Below are 10,232 nucleotides of genomic sequence, written 5' to 3'. Positions count from 1 at the left end.
TATGCGACCTTATTCCGTGTATAAAATACGCGAAGAAAAACTAGTGTTTTTTAAGGGTCGATGCAAACGTTTTTGTAGAAATATTAGAGCTGCCATTGAATATGACAATCGGGTTTCTTTCTTTCTCTGAAGTGTGTGATTCTGACGATCCCTACGAAAGACTTCCACTTTGTCTAACAGTGCTAGAGAATGCATTACTTCACTTAAGCTACCTCGTAAAGATCCAACGGTATCCAGAATATAACTACTAAAGAAGGTGCTGATGAAACCGAAGCAAGTAGCTTCTGATCTCAAAAAAAAGATATCAAACAAAAAAGTTCCCAACGCTTTGTCGTGACTTATACTAAAACCTATGGCTACCTCGAACATGTTGTCTGGTCGTCTGCTGGACAATGCATCTGCACAGTAAAAAGAACGCAACGTGGCGTGTCAAATAAACAAGCTGAGTAATGAAAACAACAATTTGAAATAAAAAATCGATAATGATGGAGCTATTGACGGACTGATAGTGGTTAACCGTTTTGTGTCCGACGCGGTACTTGGGTACCCTTTTAGGTTTCAATTAATGAAATTCCCATGTTTTATCCATAGCTGGAAATGGAAACTTTGTGCCATCTTAGAACTTCACTAAGTCAAGCTTTTGGGTTAATAATATTGTTGATATAGTAAGGGGGGGGGGGGGTGGAAGGGAGGAGAGGCTCCTGATTTGTTTTACTACGTAATAGGCCCGTAATACCCGGGTACCCACAAAACTGAAATGCCAATCACTCAGGTAAATTCCAACCGATTTTGATACTTTTAGGTGTTTTGGATTCAGGAACTTATCCACTTTTAGATTTGGTAAAAATGAATCGGGTTACATATTTCGGTTCCGGAGAATCCAGATTTCCGGAAGCATGTTCCAGTGCTGGGATATTATTTGTGAATTTCAATGGAATACTGGCAATATGGGTATCAAAATTCTCGAAATTGAATCAGTAGGCTGCATCTCGTGGCTTTGGAACCATTTGGTGATTTGACCCAGAACGGGCACTCCGGAGTAACTATAAATAACAGAGTTCCGAGACAACTTGAAGAGTTTTGATACTCATTTTGCTAGGACATTATTAAAATTTACAAATTATACACCCAAAACGGTGAGCTCAGATTTTCTGTTTTTGGGCTCACAATCTCACTCCCAAAAGCAATCCTTTTTGAACATTGAGCTGTTCGCGCACAATTCGGGATGAGCGCAACGCTCAGGCAAAAAAAACGATGACACACACTCACACACAAGGAAACTTTGTTAGTATTTAGTTTCGTATCTTTCTTCTACACCTTACATTCCCCCCACCCAACCACCACAAGCAATGTCATCACCATTGCTGCTGCATTGCATTTTGTTTTGTTTCATTCTTTTCTTCGCTGCTATAAATAGCTCGTGACCTGAAACTTCTAGTAAAAAAAATCTTATATCAGATTCAAGATTAGAACCGACAAACTTCTAATCGGTAAAAACATCTCTTTATGGCCCGTACCATGACGACACACTGGTGGAGTAGTATAATGGCGTATATAAAGCTTCACACTTATGATGAGTGAGATAATATCGTTTGCATCCCGCCGCCGCGTCGGTATTTCAGCATCGTCATTGACGCATTTTGCTTTGTACCATTTCCCCGCTGTTATTAATATTTTGTTTGTATGTATGTGTTGGGAACTAAGCCTTACTAGAAAAAAGATTAACGGGTAGCATCAAGACTGGAACCGACAAACATCCACTCGCTAAAACGCCTGCTTTACACCTTATGCCATAACGACACATAATGAGCAGTCGTTCGAATGGGCTATATAAACATCGCATCATTGCAGCAGTGATCACAAATGGGACAGTATGGAGACGATGGTATGTGTTATTCAAGTTATCCCTGCACTACATGAGCCAACAGTGTGTAGCTATGGGGTACGATATTGTATTCCACAAGTATGAGGTTGGTTTAACACTAATGCATCGTTTGGGAGCTTTTCGCTCACAGTTTGAGAGCGAAAAAAACAGAATCAATTCCGCTCTCAACGATTCGTTTTGGGTGTACCCTAGTATTGGAATATTACTCCGTAAATTCCGGATTACCAAGAACCAGACCCATTCATCCCCTCTATCAAACAGTGGACGAGTTCCTGAATCCAAAACATCTAAAAGTGTCCAAATCGGTTAAAGTAAGCCATAGTTATGAGCATTTCAATTTGTGGGTACCCGGGTACCCACAAATTGAAAAAAGGTTAAAGGTGTTTTTTTGTTGGACACATAACAGCTAAAGAAAAGAAGGTGTCCCGATTCTAACTGGACCACACTTTACACAGTGTCTATAGTAATGAGTTTTCATGTTCGGTCTGGGACTATTACATACAATTACCTCGCTAAACGTGGTCATGCATAATATATGAAATAATGTAAACGGTTATTGATACTAATTTCTACTACTTTTTCCAAAACATTTCCAACTATACAAACCTAGCGATGAAGACTTGCACAAAAGATCAAACAAAAAAGTTCCCAACGCTTTGTCGTGACTTATACTAAAACCTATGGCTACCTCGAACATGTTGTCTGGTCGTCTGCTGGACAATGCATCTGCACAGTAAAAAGAACGCAACGTGGCGTGTCAAATAAACAAGCTGAGTAATGAAAACAACAATTTGAAATAAAAAATCGATAATGATGGAGCTATTGACGGACTGATAGTGGTTAACCGTTTTGTGTCCGACGCGGTACTTGGGTACCCTTTTAGGTTTCAATTAATGAAATTCCCATGTTTTATCCATAGCTGGAAATGGAAACTTTGTGCCATCTTAGAACTTCACTAAGTCAAGCTTTTGGGTTAATAATATTGTTGATATAGTAAGGGGGGGGGGGGGTGGAAGGGAGGAGAGGCTCCTGATTTGTTTTACTACGTAATAGGCCCGTAATACCCGGGTACCCACAAAACTGAAATGCCAATCACTCAGGTAAATTCCAACCGATTTTGATACTTTTAGGTGTTTTGGATTCAGGAACTTATCCACTTTTAGATTTGGTAAAAATGAATCGGGTTACATATTTCGGTTCCGGAGAATCCAGATTTCCGGAAGCATGTTCCAGTGCTGGGATATTATTTGTGAATTTCAATGGAATACTGGCAATATGGGTATCAAAATTCTCGAAATTGAATCAGTAGGCTGCATCTCGTGGCTTTGGAACCATTTGGTGATTTGACCCCAGAACGGGCACTCCGGAGTAACTATAAATAACAGAGTTCCGAGACAACTTGAAGAGTTTTGATACTCATTTTGCTAGGACATTATTAAAATTTACAAATTATACACCCAAAACGGTGAGCTCAGATTTTCTGTTTTTGGGCTCACAATCTCACTCCCAAAAGCAATCCTTTTTGAACATTGAGCTGTTCGCGCACAATTCGGGATGAGCGCAACGCTCAGGCAAAAAAAACGATGACACACACTCACACACAAGGAAACTTTGTTAGTATTTAGTTTCGTATCTTTCTTCTACACCTTACATTCCCCCCACCCAACCACCACAAGCAATGTCATCACCATTGCTGCTGCATTGCATTTTGTTTTGTTTCATTCTTTTCTTCGCTGCTATAAATAGCTCGTGACCTGAAACTTCTAGTAAAAAAAATCTTATATCAGATTCAAGATTAGAACCGACAAACTTCTAATCGGTAAAAACATCTCTTTATGGCCCGTACCATGACGACACACTGGTGGAGTAGTATAATGGCGTATATAAAGCTTCACACTTATGATGAGTGAGATAATATCGTTTGCATCCCGCCGCCGCGTCGGTATTTCAGCATCGTCATTGACGCATTTTGCTTTGTACCATTTCCCCGCTGTTATTAATATTTTGTTTGTATGTATGTGTTGGGAACTAAGCCTTACTAGAAAAAAGATTAACGGGTAGCATCAAGACTGGAACCGACAAACATCCACTCGCTAAAACGCCTGCTTTACACCTTATGCCATAACGACACATAATGAGCAGTCGTTCGAATGGGCTATATAAACATCGCATCATTGCAGCAGTGATCACAAATGGGACAGTATGGAGACGATGGTATGTGTTATTCAAGTTATCCCTGCACTACATGAGCCAACAGTGTGTAGCTATGGGGTACGATATTGTATTCCACAAGTATGAGGTTGGTTTAACACTAATGCATCGTTTGGGAGCTTTTCGCTCACAGTTTGAGAGCGAAAAAAACAGAATCAATTCCGCTCTCAACGATTCGTTTTGGGTGTACCCTAGTATTGGAATATTACTCCGTAAATTCCGGATTACCAAGAACCAGACCCATTCATCCCCTCTATCAAACAGTGGACGAGTTCCTGAATCCAAAACATCTAAAAGTGTCCAAATCGGTTAAAGTAAGCCATAGTTATGAGCATTTCAATTTGTGGGTACCCGGGTACCCACAAATTGAAAAAAGGTTAAAGGTGTTTTTTTGTTGGACACATAACAGCTAAAGAAAAGAAGGTGTCCCGATTCTAACTGGACCACACTTTACACAGTGTCTATAGTAATGAGTTTTCATGTTCGGTCTGGGACTATTACATACAATTACCTCGCTAAACGTGGTCATGCATAATATATGAAATAATGTAAACGGTTATTGATACTAATTTCTACTACTTTTTCCAAAACATTTCCAACTATACAAACCTAGCGATGAAGACTTGCACAAAAGAGTTTGCGATCGGAATCGCTTAGCATGAATCTGAGAAAAGCTCTCTGCCCCACACTGTATCAAACAACATGTCTTATTCTTTTAATATTTACATTATTTGGATTCATTCCGTTCGAGATCAATTTTGTGAATTTAAGTATTCGTAACAGAAATTGCACTAAAAGTATATTTGCATACAAATGGATCATCAGTATTAGCATTTTCTTTACCGTAGAAACCGTGGTTGCCATCATTTTCAACGACAGTGTGTTTTTTACTGGTTACGCAGTTGGTTGGATTAACGACATTGTCAAGTATAGCAGCGAAGTGTTTGCAATTTACGTTACTCTAGTGGAAGTGGTTGCTCAAAGGAATGTACAGCTGCAGATCTTCGAACGGCTTGCTGAATGTGGAACAGACAGATCTTGTGTTGGAAATCTTAACATGCAGCAGTACACGATATTTTGCAGACAGTATTCAACCAAATTTTTCGTGTATATTGGAGTGACTCTACTTATGGAACTGAAATTAGTAATCGGTGCCATGACTTACAGCAGCCAATGGGTGAACATTTGGAGTTTATCAATTTTTGTGCTTGCCTTCGGAAGACTCCGCAGTTTGTTTTTCATCTTCTTTATAGATCTTATACGAGCTCAGCTGTTATCTATTCGAACTCACCTGGAGGAACTTGTTGCACTCATGAAATGGGCCAAGGCCTTTCCGCAAAACGGCGATGAACATGCTCAAATCGTTCAACGAGTTTCGAAGTCACTCTTATTTTTGAGAAAATGTTACAGTGAAATATGGCTCATAACTGTGAATGTGAACAGTATTCTCGGTTGGAGTGTGTGCTTTATTTTGTTAAGTAGTTTTGTGCAGGTTTCGTGTGATCTATATTGGTTTTATCTTACCGTTCATGACAAAGTAATGGATGGATATGAAGGTACAAAGGTCGTTTTCCTCTACTGATTAGTTATACTTCTTAAAAATAATTTTACTGTCATAATGCTGATGCATTCCAATGTAAAACTACAAAAATTTAAAAAAAGGGAAATATCTATTAATCTAAAAATAGTCGAAGTTCTCTTGCATAGTATTCATAATTTATATTATATTTTATTTCCTTTTTTTTGTTTTTTTTTTATACAGTGTTAGGTGTACTTATCACTTTATTCGGCTTAGAATAGTTCATGCTAAAGTTGGGTATCGATCTCAAATTGGCTGCGTGCTAGTGGAGCTCCTTACCAGTACGATAGGAGTCCCCACTCGCTTCTTAAACTTATATTCGGCACAGTAGGGTACACTTTATCCCATTGTTTTTTTTTCTCATAACATTCCAATGAAAAAAATTGATCGTGATATTCACCATTTTTCAATCAACTCGAAGTGTAATTGCTGTGGATAATTTGAAAATCCATATATCATATCCTGCCAGTAATATGAACATTTTTGAAAATCTTGTCAAAATGAAGACCTTCTAGGGCTAAAAAACTAAGGGATCAAATATACTTGTGGGATGAGGTACACACAATTTTTATTTTTTTTTGCACATACAAGTTGTTTAATTTTTTATTTCAAAAAACTTTTTTTCTGGGCAGAAACACTTATAAATTAGTTGTAGTTGAAATATTCATACAATGTGATTGTATGTATCTCATATTATTCGACTTTCCAAAAAGAAATGTAATAATGATCCACATATATCATCAAAATATATGGAAATACCTTTGCATACTTATTTTGCATAATATATTAAATAATTTCCTTTCTTCCGCACTTTTTTTGGCACTTTCCACATTTAACCTATTTAATCTATACTTTCTTTGATTGACATCATTGGCTTTGTACCATTCCAAACCAGTCGGATATAAGCCAAATATGGTCTGACGGCGCATATAGCGTAGTTGGTAAATCGATTACCTAGTACGCAGCTCACCCAGGTTCAGTTCTTATTCATCACATATCGGGTTTAATATTTTTCTATTTCCCGAAAGAAGAGGCGAATGTATCAGCAATAATCCATACATTTAAGCTTTTTTCTTCTCTATTCTCTTCATTTGCCTTCAGAACTGTTCTTGTGCTTGTGCCCATCGCCAATCATGGCAGTCATGTTACTGTATTCTGCTGAAGCTTGTTTGGATATGGTAGGCTAAATTTCTGGTGATAAGTTTGAAATCATAAAAATGTTGAGTTAAATCACAATGTTCTGTAGTGTTTTTTAATCTTACAGAAGAACGCCGATGATGGATTTTATAATCAGTACGTAATTTTAAACAACCTTTAGCAAGGTAATAGAAGATGATAGTAAAACACTTTAGGATTCAATACGAGCTGACTGGATTGTGTAATAGACATGCGTCATGCCATCTTGGCACAGTGCACAGTAGGAAAAATAACAAAAACGCTGGAAAAAGGCTGGATAAAATTTATCAAGTAGTGCGTTTTACCCGAAATCCCCTTTTCGTTTGAATTTATATTCACGATTGAATATATAACATGGAAGACAGCTTAATGCGACTGCCAAATGTCAGCATTTCTTTTCTAAAAACGTGCAGAGTATCAGCTGAAGATAATTAGAATGACCGCACTAAAAGTGTACCCGTTTTACTCCAGTTAGTCATAACCCAAATATGAAGTTAAACCTGGCTCTACCTTTCAGGAAGAGGCTGAATGCAGCTGATCAAAAATACTAATTCTTTTGTAAAAAAGTCCATTGAATCGATGTTTGTTTCGTGAACCAATTAGCTCCCATTTTGTCGGATAGTCCATGGCGGTGAATCTACCCTACTGTGAATGCTCCGGCGGTAGATTTCTACCAATATCGATGTTCATTTTCGTGAGCCATTTAGCTCTCCGCTTTGTCCCGATCTACTCGGTCTAGTCCATGGCGGTGGACCTAGGCTACTCAACGGGCCAGCCAGTTGGAACTGAGGTCTGTCCAGCGATTCCGGGTGGAGCGTAGCATTCGGTTCACTGGCGCCCCAACGACCCACTGCTAGCTAATATACAGGTCTACTCGCTCTAATTCCTGGCGGTGGATCTAGTCTACTCAAGAGCTACTCGGTAGGGTGTCGAAGTCGGTCCGGTGCTTCCGGTGACGTCGGAGGTTTGTTGGTCCCTTCGCCACTTTCTCAGCAGCTCGGAGAGTTTACTCGTAACCATTCTGTTGACAGCTCCCTAGACTGCCCATCGTGGCACATCTCTTTCGCGATATTGTCAACTTTCATCCTAAGGATACTCCTTTGAACTTCTACGAACATAGTGCATTCGAAGACCACATGTTTCTGTGACGACATATTTGGGATGAATCCTTCTTCCTTTCTCCAGGTTGTCCCACTCTTGCTGCCACTTAGACAACGAGTCCACTCGGACCAGTCTCCTTACATTTCGTGCATTTCTCTGCTGGTAGCATTCCACGTCCTCATCTAGAATGATGCAGATGGGGATAATCCCGGCAATTACGTATACCGCCTCCGACGATATTGTTCTGTAAGCACTCACGACACGAACAGCCATTAAGCGAAACATGCTTGTCAATTTCGTCCGGTTCCGCTTTGAGTTCGGCGTAGCATCCCAGGTTGGTACGCCATATCTCAGTATTAAGGATGAGACACACGCCAGGATACGTCACGTGCTGCTCCTGTGTGATTCGGCATGCGGCATGATCCTTGCCAATGCGTTAGTTTTCCTCGCAGCCTTCTCATATACATAGTCGACACTGCTGTTGTATTTAACCGATCGTCGACCATCACACCCAGCTGCTTCAGGCACGCATCGATGGGATGGATTGTCCCCCAACGCCGATCACGACACACTAGATTTTTCACGGTTGCTGACCAGCACTACTTCCGTTTTGTGGTGAGGCAGCTGCCACTTGACGTCAACCATCCAGGTTTCCACTATGGCAATTGTCTCTGCCGTAGATCACTACTCGGTTCTGGAAGTAACTTTTCAGAACCTTACCCAGATAGTCCAGAGCCCACATTCTGTGCAGCGCAACGGCGATCGCCCCCAGCTGGTACTATTGATTGCGTTCTTCACGTTTGTCGTTACCACGTGTGTATGTATGTGTTAAAAAAATCACTCAGTTTTCTTAGAGATTGCTGGACTAATTTGCACAAATAAATTTTGGAATGAAATGTACAACCTTCCCATCAGCTGCTATTGAATTTTTTGGCGATCGGAATTCCGGTTCCCGAGTTACGGGGTTTAAGAGTGCGTCAACGCAGCAATTTTCCATATAAACTGGTACCACTATGACATCAAAATGACGCAAAACTTATTAAAATGGGTGCAAAATTACTTGGATTTGCCATTCTTGATCACTAATGACTAACCAAGTCGCTTTGATCACATTGGCCACCTACGACAGTTCTTGAGTCCATAGAGGCAGGAACTGAAATTGTTCAAAGTGGAGAGGAAAGTTTCAAAATTGAATTTGTATTTTTGATGCCAAATGTTTTTAAAATGCATAAAACGTCGAGATTTGATGCAACCTTAAAATTTTTTTAACGAAAGTCGACACATCTTGCCTTTTCCATAATGAAATGTTATGCAATCACTCTGAAAAGCGGCCTAACCCCGGCCTAATTTTTTCTACTGTCATAAGGTCAGAATTTCGACAGGGGCGTAGTTAGAGGTGTACAAAGTTGGGTTATAACCTCCACCCTTTAAACCCCCTTAGATCACCATTCATCACTGCCTCCGACGATATTGTTCTGTACGCACTCGCGACTCGTATGGTCATTAGTCGGAATGTCCTGTTCAGCTTTTCGCGGTTCCGCTTGGTTTTCAGCGCAACACCCCAGTCAGGAACCCCTTATCGCAGTTTCGATGACGAAACAGTAGATAGCAGACATCTCGTGCTGCTTCTCGGAATGCCGACTTTTAGCATGATTCTCACTATTGCGTTCGTTGTCTTTGTCGACTTTTCGCAGGTGTAATCAACGAGGTTGTTGACGCTCAACCGGTTGCCGATTATCACTCCTAATTGCTTCAGTGCACACTTCGATGCAATCACGTGCTCTCCGACGTCGATCTGCATCCGCTGAACCGCTTTGCGGTTGCTGATCAACAACAGCTCCGTCTTTTGGTGAGCTATTTGCAGCTTAACCGGTTCATTCAGCTTTTGATCGCGTCTATTGTCTGCGTCGCCGACACCTCCACTTCTTCACTGTCTCACCCATCACCGTTAGTGACACATCGTCTGCAAAATCCACGATTTCCATTTTCCTGGGCAGCCGCAGTGTTAAGACCCCATCGTACATCCCGTTCCAACGAGTTGGACCGAGAATGGAGCCCTGAGGAACGCCCGCTACGACTCGCATTGACTTCTGCTCTTCGCTTGTCTCGTACAGCAGAACTCTGCTCTGGAAGTAGCTCTTCAGGATCTGTATAGATAGTCAGGAGCCCTCATTTTGTGGAGCGCTGTAGCGATGGTGCTGGTGCTGTTGAATGTATTCTTCACATCTATCGTGACCGCAGCGCAGTATCGATCACCTCTTCGCTATTGTTTAGATGCTT

This window comes from Topomyia yanbarensis, chromosome 2, assembly GCF_030247195.1.
Source record: "Topomyia yanbarensis strain Yona2022 chromosome 2, ASM3024719v1, whole genome shotgun sequence".
NCBI classification, from domain to species: domain Eukaryota; kingdom Metazoa; phylum Arthropoda; class Insecta; order Diptera; family Culicidae; genus Topomyia; species Topomyia yanbarensis.
This window is presented reverse-complemented; position numbering follows the sequence as displayed.